We start from the raw sequence: 18228 nt of genomic DNA, 5'->3' as shown, positions 1-18228 counted from the left end.
GTAGTTCTTTCTAACATTTACCTCATCCAAAGAGGTTGGGATCAGATTATTGGCTTTTCATCAAGCTTAATAGCCAAACAGGCTTATTTTACTCACTCTTAGGTAAAAGTGATTTTGACTAAAAATGCATAAGATAAGTTTGCAGGATAAGAAAAGATTTAAAAAAATATTTAGAATAAAGTAATTCTGATTTCTGTAAACGTGACTAAGTTCACGAAAGAAAGAGGCTGAACACAAATATGAAATATACTATGGAAACAATTTCTGTTTAACAACAGTGTGTCATTTACCTGAGGTAACATCTTATCTTTTCATGAGAAAGGTAACTGCAAGGTTAACCATACTATGTAACTTTAAATGGTAAATCAGATGATGTATTGAGGTTATTTTGTAATGGGAATAGTCGCATTAGTTTTGTAGGTCACCCTGGGAAAGGAAGACATTATATGTATAAGCACATAAAATGTTTTTCATCAGTCTGGATTAGTAAATACAAGCTCAAAGAAAAGATAGTCTGTTACCTCAGGTAAATGACACAGAACAATAAGTAGCTTTCTTGACTAAAGTATTATGTGAAAAACATACATACTTATCTGAATTTTTTTGAAAAATTATAAATTAATAGAAAAGCCTAGTAAATACATAGTATGTCAGTACAACATATTTTTCATACTATTTAAATTCAATCAAATTTATTCGTGTATAGTTGTTAACAACTCTTTAACAAATGTTACAACATAGAAAAAAATGCCATTTAACATATATACAAACTTAAGAAGGACTATACAGAGTACGACAAAGTCCCTTAAACATGAAATATTGAAAATACCTGTAGCAAAAGTACAAAAAAAGTTAATAATGAATACAAATCCACTCCTTTTAACAAAAAATTAAATTTGGCAAGTTTCTGGAAAGAATAAATCTTTAATACAGATACATTATACCAATATACTTCAAAGATAATTGAAATCATAATCAAAACGATGCTGTAACAAGGATATAATATAAAATAATGACATATGAAATACACTCGAGAACAATAATTCATACAAAAATGCTATAAAAGTGTACATAAATGCCTTATTACAAATGCAATCATAAAATAAAAACATATAAAAAGAAGAAATCTACTTTAACTTCAGTAATAATAAGTAAATAACACATGAATATAACACTTTCAATAAAACAAATAAGAAAAATGTAATAGTACTTTAACAAAAGCAAACACTTATAAACAAAGAAACACATGTAAAAATAACTCTTCATGATACATATTAAACAATTGAAATACAAAATAAACCCTTTAAACATAAAAATGAAATAGTAATTTAGCAAATTCCAAATACAATTCTTAAAATAAAAAGAATATCTATAATGTACAAAAACTTGTGTAGAAGAAGTGTGGATCACCAGGCTTTTGTCAACTTTGTAACAATGTCTAAAAGTGAGTCTTTAGTACTAGAATGGCAGTAGTGGTAGGAGAGGCCATTAGCAGGTCAATCATCATCTGAAAACATAGCTATTCCCAGAACCTCTTGGGTTGTTGTTGCTTTACCACTGCTAAGGTGTATAGGACCTTCACTTTTCTACTTTTCTTTAATTGTGATTCTAGTAACCAACGGTATTACTTGATCAGCTGTCAATGTAGAGGCCATCTTTATTGACTGTAAGCTCTGTTGCAGTTGGCACTAGTGGCAAGGTCACGTTAACCAACATTACTTCAATAGTTGAGATACAGAATGTTAGCACTATTTCTTTGGCATATTGTTTGGGTGGTTTAGGAGATCTTTTCACAAAGATCCTTCCGGAATTTGGTCGACACTTCAGAGGGTCTACTCTCTTGAACATACATTTTCCTTCAGAGATCTACTCTTCTTCTTGGTCATAAATCCTTCTATTCATGGAAAGTATAATTTTTCCTAAAAAACAACAAGCTATTGTGAAGTTAATAATACAACATCAGAAGTAAATCACAAACCTCTGCAATAATATATCCTATGGTAACAATGCTGATATTTTCTCCTTCCTACTTATTCTACTACGATATTAGGTAAATCAGATTTTTTTTAAGGGTGCATAAGATAGACCCACAGAATAACGGAAGATTTAAACAAGGTATTTACTAAAAAGTAATCCTCTGAACCCAGCTGAGCTCGTGAGATAAAGGGTCTTGACAAAAATACAAAATAAACAGTATTTATATATAGTATAAGTAATTGTGTGCATATCTAGCAACATAGAAAGTTGCATTTTTTAAGAGTTCAATATAATATACAGTCATGTGAGAAAGTTAGGACACCCTATGAAAGCCTGTGTATTTCTGTAACATTTTTAGATATATAGATATTTAATCTCAATTTCAACAATACTGAGAGATTATAAGAACATAACTAAAGAATTAAAACTGAAGAAAAGACTTTTCAAGATATTCTGTAAATGTAATTTATTTAAAAATGCATATTCTTACTGAGGAAAAAGTTAGGACACCCTCACATTTATTCCCACTTAAAATAGCTCAACTCACACACAAGTATATTACACCAGGTGCACATGATTAGGAGATCGTTACTCAGCATTTTGAATGAGGCTTGCCCTATTTAAATCTCAGACATTTAGTTTGGTGTGCTCCTGACTGTTGAAGTGAGAGTGAGCACCACAGCGAGAGCAAAAGAGCTGCCTGAGACCTTCAGAAAGAAAATTGTAGCAGCTTATGAGTCTGGTAAGGGATTAAAAAGATCCCAAAATATTTTGAAATCAGCCATTCCACTGTCCGGAAAATAGTCAACAAGTGGAGGGCTTTCAAAACAACTGCCAACATGCTCAGGTCTGGTTGTCCAAGCAAGTTCACCCCGAGAGGAGACCGCAAAATGCCAAAAGAGGTCTCCAAACACCCTAACATGTCATCACGGGACCTACAGCAGGCTCTGGCTACTGTTGATGTGAAATTGCATGCCTCTACAATCAGAAAGAGGCTGCACATGTTTAACTTGCATGGGAGGTGTGCAAGGAGGAAACCTTTGCTCTCTAAGATAAGCATCAAAGCCAGACTGAAGTTTGCCAGAGAGAATGTAGACAAAGACCAGGACTTCTGGAATAATGTTCTTTGGACAGATGATTCCAAATTTGAATTATTTGTACACCAGAACAGAGGACACGCTTGGTGTAAACCAAATACAGCATTCCAGGAAAAGAACCTCATACCAACTGTAAAGCATGGAGATGGAAGTGTCATGGTTTGGGACTGCTTTGCTGCAGCAGGACCTGGACAGCTCACAATCATAGAATCCATCATGAATTCTACTGTGTATCAGAGGGTACTTGAGGATCATGTGAAACCATCTGTACAAAAATTAAAGCTGAAGCAGAACTGGACCCTGTAACACGACAATGACTCAAAACATACCAGTAAATCCACCAAGGACTGGCTGAAAACTAAGAAATGGAGAGTCCTGGAATGGTTGAGTCAAAGCCCAGATCTTAATCCCATTGAGATGCTGTTGGGTGGTTTGAAACGGGTTGTACATGCAAGAAACTCCTCAAACATCTCACAGCTGAAAGAATTCTGCATTGATGAGTGGTGCAAACTTTCTTCAGACCGATGTCAGAGGGTGGTAGATGGCTACAAGAAGCGTCTCACTGCAGTTATTTCAGCCAAAGGGGGTAACACTAGCTATTAGGGGGTAGGGTGTCCTAACTTTTTCCTCAGCATTTTTGTAGAATTATGTTTACAGAAGATCTTGAAAAGTCTTTTCTTCAGTTTTAATTGTTTAGTTATATTCCTATAATCTCTCAGTATTGTTGAAATTGAGGTTAAATATCTATATATCTAAAAATATTACAAAAATACACAGGCTTTCATAGGGTGTCCTAACTTTTTCACGTGACTGTAGGTTGTTACAAGACAATTTTCTTCTTACGACTATATATGTTATTACAGTCAGTCTGAAAAGAACATTTATATACTTAAAACTATAATGTTATTTTTCCAGGATGACCTGTATTACCTACGTGACTGTTGATCATTCTTATTAGAAAAAAAAGGGAAGTTATAGCCTCAAGATATCGTCTGATCTACCACTGACAAGGAATACAATCTAAACCTAGACAATATAGATTACCATACAGTCATTTTCCCACAGTGTCACTTTAGGTAAATGACTCAGAACAATAGCTATCTCGAGCAAAAGGAACTTAATGAGATTTTTATTCAACATATTATGCGAACAACACAAATACGCCTGAATAAGTTTTTGAAACCCATTGTGAATTTTTATACTTAAAAATAAAAAATCAAGATTGTTTTCTTCTTCTTTAAATGCTCCGGCTTGTTTCTGTTTCTTCTGCCTTGCATCGTTAAATAATGTCTACGAGGTTTCTTATCTTATTTTGTGTCTCCCTAGTTGTGGTCTCCTTTTAATTTTCTACAATATTTTTTCTGGGTCTTCTTTAATGAAGATTGGAGCTCAGTCAAAATTCTATTTCTTTTCACCAAAATAATTTCACCTACGAAGCCAGTATTATAACTTTGTTCTTTTATTCGCTCAGTCTTTTAAATTATCTGGAGAAAATAATTTAATGTCCAGTCCATGTAACAATAACAGACTAGTTCATTTAATCTTTTAATGTTTTTACAAGCTTAAACACTGTGTTAACTTTTAAACGGGGCCCGGCATGGCCAAGCGCGTAAGGCGCGCGACTCGTAATCCGAGGGTCGCGGGTTTGCGCCCGCGTCGCGCTAAACATGCTTGCCCTCCCAGCCGTGGGGGCGTTATAATGTGACGGTCAATCCCACTTTTCGTTGGTAAAAGAGTAGCCCAAGAGTTGGCGGTGGGTGGTGATGACTAGCTGCCTTCCCTCTAGTCTTACACTGCTAAATTAGGGACGGCTAGCACAGATAGCCCTCGAGTAGCTTTGTGCGAAATTCCAAAACAAACAAACAAACTTTTAAACGGTATTTACAAATGACACTTTATGCTTTTCTGTTCAGGTATGCACGCTATTTTCTGCTTTTATTTTTGTAATAAAGGTTTTCTACATTATTAACAATCTTTCCAGGCTCTGTAATTCTACATCTAAAAGAGAAAGTTGGCTTAATTATTCCCCTCAAAAGCTCTCACAGATTCTTGAGCAGACATGTTACCAGTGGATTAATTTATCAAACAAGCTAGAAAATCAGGTAAACTGAGAATACAGTCTTAAGAACAAAGGGCTCATGCTAAAATTGAAAATTATGATAGTATGTTAATTATTTAAATTACTGAGGTTTACTGTAGAGCAAGAATCGGGTCTTCTTACTGTTGGTCCCACAGATATATATTTAAAAAACGACGACAGAAACTGGTTCCATTCCGATTGAGTTTGTCTTGATGAAAGAGTCAAAATATAAAGAAGCAGTACCACAACATTTAATAATAAAAAAACAATACACTAAAACAAAAAAGAGAAATAATATCGGTAATGAATGTGTTGGATTGACTTAAGAGAGAATATGTAAGCTCTTAGTGATCTCTCTGTCATCAGTTCAGTTGTTATCTCCGCTCCTTGTAAGATAAATGTTCTTTAAATTACGCTATGAAAATAAAACTCAATTTTATGATAAATTAAGAAAAGGTCTCACACAGAGAAATAAAGTAATATTTAAAACGAAAACGAAGTTATAGCTATAACAAAATCCATATTATAGTTAATCATAAAGTCTTCTCAATGTCTATGTTACGAGGGATTGCTTGGCTTTACATACTAACGTCACTTTTACACAACCAGTTTGCTCAACAATTGTACATCATCCATTTATACTGAAGTGAAAGGATGCAACAGACCCAGCAAAATACACTGATTCACTGGCATAAAATATAGATATCTGTTTTGAGAAATCATGAGCTACCCTTTCTGTAAGAGAACATAGCTAATTAGAAAACTTGCTCCTGACCACAGTTAGAATTGAAAAGTTAGCTGTTTTCCCGAATACATTTTTGCACCCAAATTAACTGAAAGAATATACTATTAATGAAGATATGAATAAAAAGTTGAAGTAGGGAAATATTTGTGAAAGAGTAATCATTGCACGTTAACAAAAAACAAACAAACTAGGTTTTAGTTCCTAATTATCAAAAAGCCAATTCTAAAACCAGAAGCACTGCATTTTTGTATTTATAGTAAAGGTATTGGAGCTATCTCCTGCTATCCCTTATTTTGAAATACTAACCAGAGCCAGTCAGCAGCACTTTACCGTTCACGCAAAGGGATTGTTTGTCATATTTTTAATGCACCCAGACCTTAAAGTGGGAGAAGGAAATATTTTGTAACATCATATAGATTCAAGCCTGACTCACCAGCTCTAAATTCCAAAGATTTGACACAGGACCAACTCATAGTGAGACTATGAGACAATATTTGTTATTAGTGAATTGGGGTAATCAGTTAAAAATGATCTAGAACAGATTTGGAAAATTTTTGAAGAATATAATTATTTTTAGATTCAAGATAAACATGTGTCTTATAAAAGATAAAATGTTAACAGAGAAAATCAAATAATATCGACTAGCTAGGGTCAAAATAGAAATTCGGGGATTAAGAAGTTTAAAGTGAAAGATTTACAGAATTAAAGGAAATCTAGGGATAAGAATCAAATAGAAATTTATAAATTAATACGGGGCTATAAGAAACAGCTCACTGATAGTGTTAAAGCTAAAAGCAAAGGTGTTTTATTTTAAATAAATGATTTTCCTAACTAATATAATAGATAAGATGTAGTACGTGGCATAATTTATCTCCTACAAACCTCCTACATGTATTTATTATGTTTTGTATTACACTTTCAAACAGCCAGAACTGAGTTAAATTGTAATTTTGATTTAGAAGTAATTAAATGTCGATATGTATCATATGTATGATACTTGCCAACAAGATTAATACACGGTTTTTTTTCTTTACACAAGATTGTAAATCATGTTAAGCAAAACAGAAATAGAGCCAGCTAGCACTGCTGTCTCTGTATCAACAGAAAAGTAATTTTCACCTCGTGTGCCTGGACCGTAGATAAAATACCCACTTTCAGACCAAATATAAGACTGAATATTGTTTATCAATTTGCAAAATTGTTGTATATAAATACTTATTTGTAAATACTGTTATTATAAACTGTATTTTTTTTACATTAAAATATATTTGTGGTAAGAAAGAAAATTGTTTACCTCACTTTTGTGGCAAATATCATAAATTTGATAAATATTAACATTTAATTAACTTCTAAATTAAAATTAAAATGTCCGGCTGTTTGAAATCGTAATACGTAACATAATAAATAGGAGACTCGTCTGACAAAAATTATAATATTTAATGAAATAAATATACATTAATAAATCTGTTATACATGTAGCATTTTTTAAAAAATAGTTAACACGTTAGTGAAGGAAGGTTTCCCTTTAGTAAATTCATGTTAAAGGTAAATAAAATGTTAAAATGGAGATTGGACTTTATCAGGATGAGATTGACATGGTTATGTTACACAAAGAAGATGGCTAGCTTTTAACTTTTAATTATGTTCTTTTGTCTAGTATGGCCTGATGATTATGGCCCTCGATTCGTAATCCATGGGTCAAGGATTCGAATCCCTCTTACCAATCACGAGCGCTCTTTAAGCTGTAGGAGATTACAGTCAATCTTCCATTTGTTAATAAAAGAATAGCCCAACAGTTATCAGTAGGTGATGTTGACTAGCTGACTTCCTTCTAGTTTATCACTGCTAAATTATGGAGGCTAGTGCAAATAGTTGTTGAATAACTTAAGGCGAACTTCAAAACAAACCACATAATTAATTTATACAAAAAAGCTGTTAGGAATGCTCCTAACACTGAACATTTTATGAAAAAATAGTTGCAATGACTATAATCATGGAAATATCAATCCATTTATACTAAATATGAAAATTGAAGGTTAAAAGTAGATAAGGCACCAGAACTATACATTTAAAAAAGTAAAATATTAGATATGAAATATTTTCATTTTCTCTCTGTTTCTGTTAGGTTGATAGACAGTGGGCGAGTATCTGATAACTGAAAAATTACAACACTAGTTTGATATTGAAAAGAATGTCATAAAAATTGGGGAAATTATGGACTAGTTTGTCTTATATTGTGGAGAAACCTATAAACTAATGAAACAGGCTTTGATAAATAATTTAATGAAATATGATACTATAAAGAGTTTTACTCATTTTTTGAGGGCTTGTTGTCTGGATGAAGAAAATAACGCAGATTTAATTTTCTCACATTTTCAAAAAAGTTTATAATAAAGTGCTAAAGATATTTGTTAAGAAAACGACATTTTTGAGGTTAGTGAAAACACTAATAAATTGTGTTATAGGATTGCTAAGTGAGAGAAAACAAAAAGTCAAACTATTCCCTTGTAACTAGTTTAGTATCTCAGAGATCAATGCTTAGACTTTTACCTTTTCTTGATACCGACAGAGGCATTATTAGGAAAATAGTAAAGTTTGCAAATGGTCTTAAACTCTTCAGTATTTTTAGTTGTGCTAAATACGTTGTGCTATTATAAAATAAATATCAGTGAAATATTTCCCAAATGACCTTTAATTATAGTAAATGCAAGATAACGTATTTGGTCTATCACAGTTTGGAAACAACTCAAGAACATTATAGAATAAATTAATTTTACCGTAATGATGGATAATTCAGTCGAGCCACAAAAATAGTGTCCTGTTGCAAGTTAAAATATATAGTTGAACTTTAATGTGTGTATTTATAGACGTATTTACTTCAGGTAAAAACAGATAATTATATCTTTAAAAAAATTACCAATCAGACTTCAGTGTTAGTTTCCTTATCCAAGAAGGGATATCGACTTATTCAAGAAGTTTCAGAAAAAGGAAGCCCCTCCCCCTAACTGGCACAGTGGTACGTCTGAGAACTTACATCGCTAGAACATGGTTATCGATACCTGTAATGGGCAAAGCACAGATATCCCAATGTGTTGTTTTGTGCTTAATTTCAAACAAATAAACAATTCAGAAGGCTACTAAGTTGATTCTGTGAATGGAAGTGTTATGGGAAATTATGGGGAAGGTTAAATTTTCTCAACTTATTTTCTCGTGAGGAGAAAGGGGATAATGCAGTGGCACAAAGGTATGTATGCAAATTACAACGCTAGCAACCGCTTGTCGATACCCCTGGCAGGTACATAACAACTAGCTCAGTCTATAGCTGTGAGCTTAATTATACCCAAACATATCGTTTATGAGGTAGCAGTTTCTATTTTATTTTAAGTTATGATTTTGTTTATCACACACGAATTTTCCTTTTATTATTTGGTTCACATATATTTTATTTGTCTTAAACGTTAGCTCGTCTGCTTTCTAGTGAATGTTAAATAATAAAGAAATTATTTCTGTATTAAGACATCAACTCAAGAGTTTCCTGACAATGACTTGAGATGGCAAGTTTATAATTAATTATGTAAAATAAATGTTAAATAATTAGTCCTTTGACAAATATTTTCGTAATTTTCCTGAACGAGTTCTCACTTTTCTAAATTTCGTTTATGTTTCTAATCATCGAAATATCTGTAGTTACATTCCCAGTGACTGCAATCTATAACTACTTCCTCAATACTAGACTCTCATAATCTTGTGGTTTCTCAGTTTCAGTTTTCTGTTTCTTATCGTTTATTGGGGACAGTTGTTCAACACTTGAAAGTTATGTATCAAGTTTGAGTTGTTTTCTATTTCTTCTTCTTTCACTATCCTCCAACACGATGTAGAACCTGCATGAAAAGCATTTCTCCTCAACTATGTCTGAGGTTTTCCATCCCTTTTCTACTTGCGGTTTATTTCATACGTTATTTCTAGATTACAATTCTAACATTGCCTTGTTTTGTTGTCTTTTGCCATAGAAGTATGAACACACGTTTTCTTTACTCTTTTGTCTGTCGTTGCCATTTTTTTACTCATTCTAGACACAAGTTGAGCAGTAGTGAGGAACTATATTTCTTGGCTTTCGATCCATTAGTAACTGTGTTGAGCTTACACTTTTTTGTAGTTCTGTAGCGCAATATTGCTTCAGTTTTTTCTCTCTGTGTTGGCATTGCTCTTTGCACCTCGTCATTTGTTTGGGCAAAATTCAGGTCGGATATTATGTGTTGGAAGTTGTGCATCTTTAAAAATTGTTCGAAATCACCAACTATGAATTGTCATACGTAATCAGGAACTAATTGCTTTGCAATGCCATATTGAACAAAGGTAAACTTTAGTTTGATGTACTTAAGAAATAGTTTACCATCACTAAGTAGTGTTGTTCACAATATTAAGATATCCGCTGTCACATTACGAAAGTCTATGAGATAATGGTGTTATAAACAACATTTTCTTATGTTGTGTCGGTTGGTATTTTCTACAAAACTGACAATACATTACATTGTTATTTATGTTTTTCACAACTTTCGACTATTAAACAGATTGATTGGCCTACTCCCTTCATTTTGTTAGTTCCTAATGTCCTTTGTAGATTATATTTAGCACGTCTCCTATAAAGCCACAACTCTATCTTGGTATACCAACATTCCTTTTGATTCGCTCAATTTTCCTTGAGCAACAATAACTTCTCTAGCTCTTTCATCATCCACCTTTTTGGGTCTTTGGCCACTCATGCTTTGTATACCACGAAACGTTTTGTAGCTATTTATCAACAGCAGTGCCACTTTATATTTTAAGAAGCTTATTACTATTACTACTCAGTGGTCTTTTAGCATCTATTGTATCTACATAAGCCTGTGCCTCACCTACGAGTTCAGAATTATCTTCATATTTTATTGGATTTGTACACTATGTGTCACATATGATAAGAATTTTCTTAAGAATATATTTTACAGAGAATTTGAACTTCATTAGCCTGTTTAGAAGATAACAGCAGTGTGAAAACAGTTATTCAATCTGTTTTTAGTTGAATCTTCAGAGGTTTGTGAACCATAATTACTTTAATTGTAGATAAATTAAAAGTTTTAACAAGTCAACACAAGACTAACACCTTTTCTCTATCCGGACATTTTTTTTGTGATTTTTTCATCATTCAAAATCTTTGAACAGAAAACAATGAATTTCAAATCTATCTCATAAAGCTGAAGCAATACTTCTCCATTTTGAAAGCTGTTGAGGTCTATACTCATTTTATATGGACTATTGACATCATAAAATATCAACACTGGTGATTTTGTAATCATCTTTTATTTTTCAGGAAGTGTCATCTTATGGCTCTTGGAACATCCAAAACAGAATTTTCTCAAGATCGTGTTCGGTGATTGTCAGTCGGGATGTCTTTAGAGTAACTCCCTAAATAGTTCACAAATCTTAATATTTTCTTCAGATCACTACAAAGTGTTGGTTTTCACCTTTCCTGAACTTGGGTTTATTCTTCCTCAATCGTTTGCCAAAAGATGGTTTGTTATTTATGAAACAGATATTTGTTTCTGTTAAATTTAAATCATTATTTCGAGATTATGCTGAATTATTTGCATAAGTGTTTGTCATGATTCTTCACAAATTTGACAAAAAAGTAAGGTATCACCCACAAATACCGCAGTTTCCTCTATATCAAGTAGTATTTTTGATATTTTCTTTAGGAATATTTCAAACGCACTGATGATGCTAAACAAATACTAACAGAAACAAAACATGTCAAAAAGTATGATAAATTTCATCAATCGAGTATATAGAGATGAAAGAGTAATTACAAAAGGCAGAGATACAAATAACATACAAATACGGTAAATCCTGAAAAGAAGTAGGAAAAAATCAAATATATTGGTACAGAACATTATAAGTTCCAAAACTTTATTGACAAGAAACACAGCACGACCAGAGAAAGTATAATAAAAGCCACAAGTAATGTGAAGAAATAATCTGGAAACAAAACATATAAGTCAGAATCATCTTCACAAACATTCAGATAGAATATGTTAAAGGACAGAGCCTTTATCATCAAAAGCTTAGGGGTCAAGGTAGTAAAGAGTAGATGTTTGAGAGCTCCTTGTTGAATAATCTTGGCATGTTCTGAACATTTACACCAGTTCATTACTTTCATAATAGCTGTCACAAATTATAAGAAATGACTGTGGACTCCATTTGATACAGATATTTTATGTTAGTTGCTTGGTGAGTACCAGTAGAACTTGGTCAACATATATAGTTACTTATAGCTGAGAATGACTTTACTATCTGTTCTGGAAGATGTATGAATTAATTGAAAACACCTGAGTATAAGAAGTAGGTTGTAAGTATCCTTTTCGATAATTTTATGCACATCTTTAACCAGTTCAACCTCAATTACCGTTTGATATGTTGAATAGTGTTAAACTCCAGACCAGAGAAATTCTCTACAGTTTTCACACACTAACACTTCAACAGTCAGGTTCTCATGTAATTTTGGTTTACTATAAATAAAACACTATTATTATTATTTGCATATGCCTGTAGCACTTAACACTGATTAGGTTTGGTTTGTAACCTAGTGGAAATAATACTCAAACTCTAAGACAACAGTATCTGTGAAACAAGTTCTATTAAATGTCAATATAACATTCCACAGTTAAGAAACTGAAGACATGTCAACAGGTCGGGTAAGTCATATAAGAACTATAAAGGAGTGCCTCAATGGAAACCCTCTTTGTGTATCTCTTCAACTGTAATTTCTACCAAAACACCATAAACGACTCCACATCTTTCTGTTCAAATCCAAGACTAGTATGTTGAAAATTTCTAGTCATGAAGTTGAATTAAATTTCAAAGTTAATACAATTTCAGAATATTTGATTTATAGAGAACCTCCTCTGCTGATCAATTTTTGAATTTTGATAATCGAGCTGATGAGCATCACATCTCTCAAAGTTTTTACCAACTAAATGTACTAAACCAGAGGTTTTCAAAATGACTAATGGATTTAGTACAGCAGCGGGAGGTTTCATTGTATGTGTATGCAATCGTTTGTTTTCTATAGCGCAGTCACACTGGGTTATTTGTTGTGTCTATTGAGGGGAAACAAGACTATGATTTTAGCATTGTAGCGGGAAGCTCGTGTATAAGGAGGACATTTTAGCTTAAACAAGAAGAAGTAAATGTCTCAGCAGAAGACTTGTAATGCATCTTTAGGTACTATATGAGGGAGAAAGAGAATTTAAAGGAGCAAATGGATTCTCGTCTGTGTGAGGGAATGAAATTTTTCAATATCCATTTCAAAGGTCTGAGTGGTTGATGGGTCAGGTGTAGATAGCCAACTGCATTGCATATGCAATCAGGTAAAAATAATTAAACAAAAGCAACAGGATGTTCAAAATCTAATACAAGTACAAACATTAAGTACAGGCACTGTAACTACTCAGGGCAATGTAAGTGTTTTGAAATAAACTTAGAAAATGTGAGCTTTTTAGATATTTTGCTAAAGTGCTACAAACTTACAACGCCATAGATTAGCTTATACAAGTTCGTAACATATTATATATTTAAAAACGGCTGGTATGGGTAGAGAATGAACTAGTAGAGGAGCGAAACGTTGCCTTCTCTACCAACACCAGTTGTTTTTAAATATATAATTTTCTCTACAAGTGGGTTTTCTCGTCATCACGAATTAAATTCGTAACACAAATATTTAAATAAGGAAATAAATGAATTAATTATAAAACAGTTTAACTTATAATTATAGACATTTTTTTAGCTGTTGTCACGGCCCACGGTTCCAATCTAATTTTTGTTTGGCTAATGTACTGGGTGCTTAGCTTTGAGCAAACTTGAATTGCTTTAAAATTTCCTTTATTCTTACTGAGGGAATCTGTAATTTGCTATAAAGACAACAGGTCTGTTATCTTTATCTATCTATTTATATTTATTTATTAGAGTGGACACAAGAGAGAATTTGTTATAAAGATAAGAGGGTTAACCCAAAACTGGTTAATGCTTTGTTTGATCTTTTCTTTTCTTTTGTACAGTCGTCTAGTAACTCAGTAAAGACCTTGTGAGTGTTACCTACAAAGTGAAGATGGCAAGAAACAATAAAGGAATGACCATAACCATGGATGCTGCTGCTAGAAGAAACAAAATAGAGATGGCCCGGAAAATTAGCCATAAGACGAAAATACTATTTTCATGAATAAACAGTGCACAACTGAGGATCAGTTCTATTTAACAAATGGGTCAAGAGTGCCAGTAGTTATCAGAGCAAGTGACAAGTATTGAGAGGTGACAACAACCAACAACATGGCAGTAGTTGAAAGCTATGTCAGTGACAAGAAAATGAAGGCCCTACGAAATTAAGTGTGCTGTAATAAAGCAGTTAAAACAAGTCTAAGATCAGATGCAAGCAAAATACGTTTGTGTACGCTGGTTGAAAGTTTCCAATAGCAATAATATAACGTGGATTTCAATACTACGTGGATGACCTTTAAGCCGTGTGTATGAAATCTTGGCGATTAAAAATATACTAGGCAGTAGAATTTTGGAGAAACCAGACAGGTTGAAGACTGATAAGCCATCTGCAGTCGTCACAAAAACTCAAGAAAAAAACAGACATGAAGCCTTTACATGTTTTGAAAAATTACGCCCCAATTTAGGCCTATGGATATTGAAGGAAGTGCAAAAGAAAAACCATTCACTGCAAAAAGTTTGGCACAGCACCCGAGAGAAATTCGAGTACAAGACAAAAGAGGAAGAGACTTGCAAAATAGAGAACCATAAAGTAGTACTTTACCAGATCTATCAAAGCAGTTCTACTGGAGAAGCTAAACTCATCAAAAGGAGCTAAAAGCAAATTGAATTACTATATGGAAGAATAATACGAGGTCCAGACAAAGCAAGAATAAAAGTAATTAGAACAAAGAAGAATTAAATGATTTCCTGCACTACCTGTTTATGTAACAACTGAATAGATTGACAGTAAGCGAAAGCTCTTCAAAATCCTTAGGTAGAAGGGCAGAAAACATATAATATGGGTACTTGGGTAGGGAAACACATTATGCTTATATGATAATGAGTTGGCAAACAATTATTTATAGGCATAAGGAAAAGTTTTATTGATAGTGGAACGTGCTACACATGTTTCTTCAGGTATGATCATTATTAGGTAATACAAGTTTCACATATTGTTATAAAGACAAAAAGACACAGAACTGATTGTGGTAGAAATGTTGCCAACATACATAAAGGTCGAGCCTGGGCAAATGTAACATCTGAACTTGCTAAAGCCATTAACATGGTTCAGTGAGAGATCATTTACTTTCATGATTCTATAGTTTATAAACAATTTTTTTCTTATTAGCTTTGGTTTGGTGTAGGAAAAGAATATAATTCGAGAGTATTTTATGACCCGTTTTATATTGGTGATATATTAAGACAGGTATCTGGAATTACTCTACGCATGTGGTTTTGCTGTTTTTTGAACCTTATTTCTATGGAACATAACGTTTGTCCGTGGGATACTATTTTTGTTCCTTTACTAGGAATGTTTTCATGTCAGGCATTTTTCCAATGTTTTGAAATTTCATACAAGTATTATGTATGATGTTGGGATTGAAACCGCTAGATAGTGTAATATTCTTTAATTAATTAGTTCAATTCAATAAGTAAGTCTTCTGTATAGATGTAAAGTTGTATAGCACGATTGAAGTCGGCAAACTAGGAGAATATTTTGTGTGATAGGTGGTGATTATATATTGTGTGTGCGTCGGAATGGGGACAGACTAAACTTGCTTATTTGATTGTAATAAGTACAATCTGTAGATTATATAAAGACACAGATAAACAGATAACACCCAGAAAGATATCTACCATCATATACAAGTTATGAGGTGTTAATAATATTTGAATGAGTAGTTTTGTGCTTAACTGGAAACAAACACTAAAAAGTTTTCGTCCATGGCAGATAAAAATTAAACAAAAAGTTGAGCATTTCGGAAAAAAAAACAATCTAGTAACAGACAGTAAACAGGTATACAAATTTTCTTTAGATCCACTATATAAAGATAGGTGCCTGTCAGTAGGTTAACAGTTGAAGTTCCCCGCAAGTACAGCGGTAAGTTTACCGATTTACAACACTAAAATCAATGGTTCGATTACCCTCGCTAGACTCAGCAGATAGTCCGGTCTGACTTTATTATAAGAAAACACTTACACATTACCAGTTGAATCGTTAAGAATTTGTAGCTGATCCAACTGTTAATGCTAACTCGCACTCAAGTTCTGTTAACAATACTCTTTAATTATTACTTAATATTTTCGTTTTGAGTTTGTTTACTGATTATATTATTATTCAGTTACAAATTACTTTTATTACACTCTTTAAAACAGGTAAAATGTTATGATCATTATAGGGCTATTAGTCTTACACCAGTTGTGGGAAAAGTTTTGCAAAGTCATGTAACAAAGTTTACAATTTTATAGGATAGTTAATATAGTTTTACTAAGGGAGAATATTGCCCTACAAATCTTTTAATAGCATTCGATAAGATTACTGCTTACGCAGATAAGTGTGTGTTTTCTTATAGGAAAGCCACATCGGGTTATCTACTGAGCCCACCCAGGGGAATCAAACCCCTGATTTTAGCGTTGTAAATCTGGAGACATACTGCTGTACTAGCGGGAGGCCTTACGTAGATAAGAGTAAATATGTAGATTTCCGATATATTAATTTTCAAAAAGCCTTTGACAAGGTGCCACATAAAAGCTTATAAAAATACTTTGTAGGTTTAGAGGATAAGTTAACAACTTGGATAGAAGAGTGGCTGCATGGAAGAAAGCAAGCGGTTGCTACAAATGGAGCTCAGTTAAACTGGACCAATGACATCGATGAAAGAATTATCAGTAAGTTACTTAAATTTGCTGATGATATTAAGGTCTTAGATGTTGCTAGCTGTGAAGTGGATGTTGCTGATATACAAAATCATTTATATAATTTGGTGAATTGGACAAATAAATAGCAAATGGGTTTTATCATATTAAATCAAGATAATGCATGTAGATTATCATAATTTGAATTGTAATAATAATATAAATGGGAATAACCTTAACAGTGTTGTAAAAGAAAAGGGTAATTGATTAAGCCATCCAAGCGTTGTGCTGCTCTATTACTGGAGAAAATGGATTTTTAGATTACATTTACAGAAATACTGAATAAAGGTCTAAGAAGGTTACAATTTCATTATATGGGTCACTGGTGAGACCACATTTGGAGTACTGTGTTAAGAATTGCTTTATCTTAGGAAAGACATTGAATTGTTGGAAAAGGCTCGGAGAAAGGTTACTAGAATGGTATTTGTGGTCGAGGGTTTGTAATATGAAGAGAGATTAAGAACTTTAAAATTGTTTTCTCTTGAAAACGAAGAGTTACAGCAGATCTGATTGAGGTGTTTAAAATTGTAAAGTGAATTGACAGTGCTGATGCATCATATTTTCATACTAGTATAGTAGTAGGATCAGAGAACACAAATATAAAATTGGCAGAATGGGAGTCATTTTCAGCTGAGACAGTTTTACTTTTTTAACAGGGTGGTTGCTCTCTGGAATGGAGTTGCTTTGAGATGTTGTGGAGCCAGTAAGTTTAAGTAAGCTTAAAAGAAACCTTGATATCTATATGAATAATAGGGATTGGGTTTAAGATGTTCATTTTTGATGTATAATAATTTCGTTTGGAAAATGTGACAGCCAAGGTGGACCAATATGTCCCTTATTGTTCCTAAACATTATATTATGTTATTCTCAAGTACGCAAGTTTTAAATGTTAAAAGTGTACACTTGAGAATGATCACACCAATAATGGAAACGTCGTACCAGTTTTAAGATATTCTTCCTTACTGTAAAAAAATGTAAATTATAATAAATTAACATTTTATTGTTCTTTGTGATGACTAATAAGCCCAAAGACTTACTGCTGAACCACCAGAAGGCAATATTATTAATATGATGAAATAATTAACACATTGGAACATTGTGATAATATAAAATACTGTTTAGTGTAGATATTATGAATTATTTTATTTTATGAATGAGTATTTTACGATTGTCTAATTGTTGTTTCTATTATTATAAGAGAGTTAAAAGCAGACCATTATGGGAGTTATTTTTGTAACTCATTGATATCAAGAATATAGCGAGCAGACGATTTAGTAATAAACATATAAACAGTATAAGATGAGCAGGAAACAGTAAACAAACAAAAACAGTTGTAGAAAAAAGTG

Source organism: Tachypleus tridentatus, chromosome 8, assembly GCF_004210375.1.
Source record: "Tachypleus tridentatus isolate NWPU-2018 chromosome 8, ASM421037v1, whole genome shotgun sequence".
In the NCBI taxonomy this organism is placed as follows: domain Eukaryota; kingdom Metazoa; phylum Arthropoda; class Merostomata; order Xiphosura; family Limulidae; genus Tachypleus; species Tachypleus tridentatus.
Note: the sequence above shows the minus strand (reverse complement) of the source record.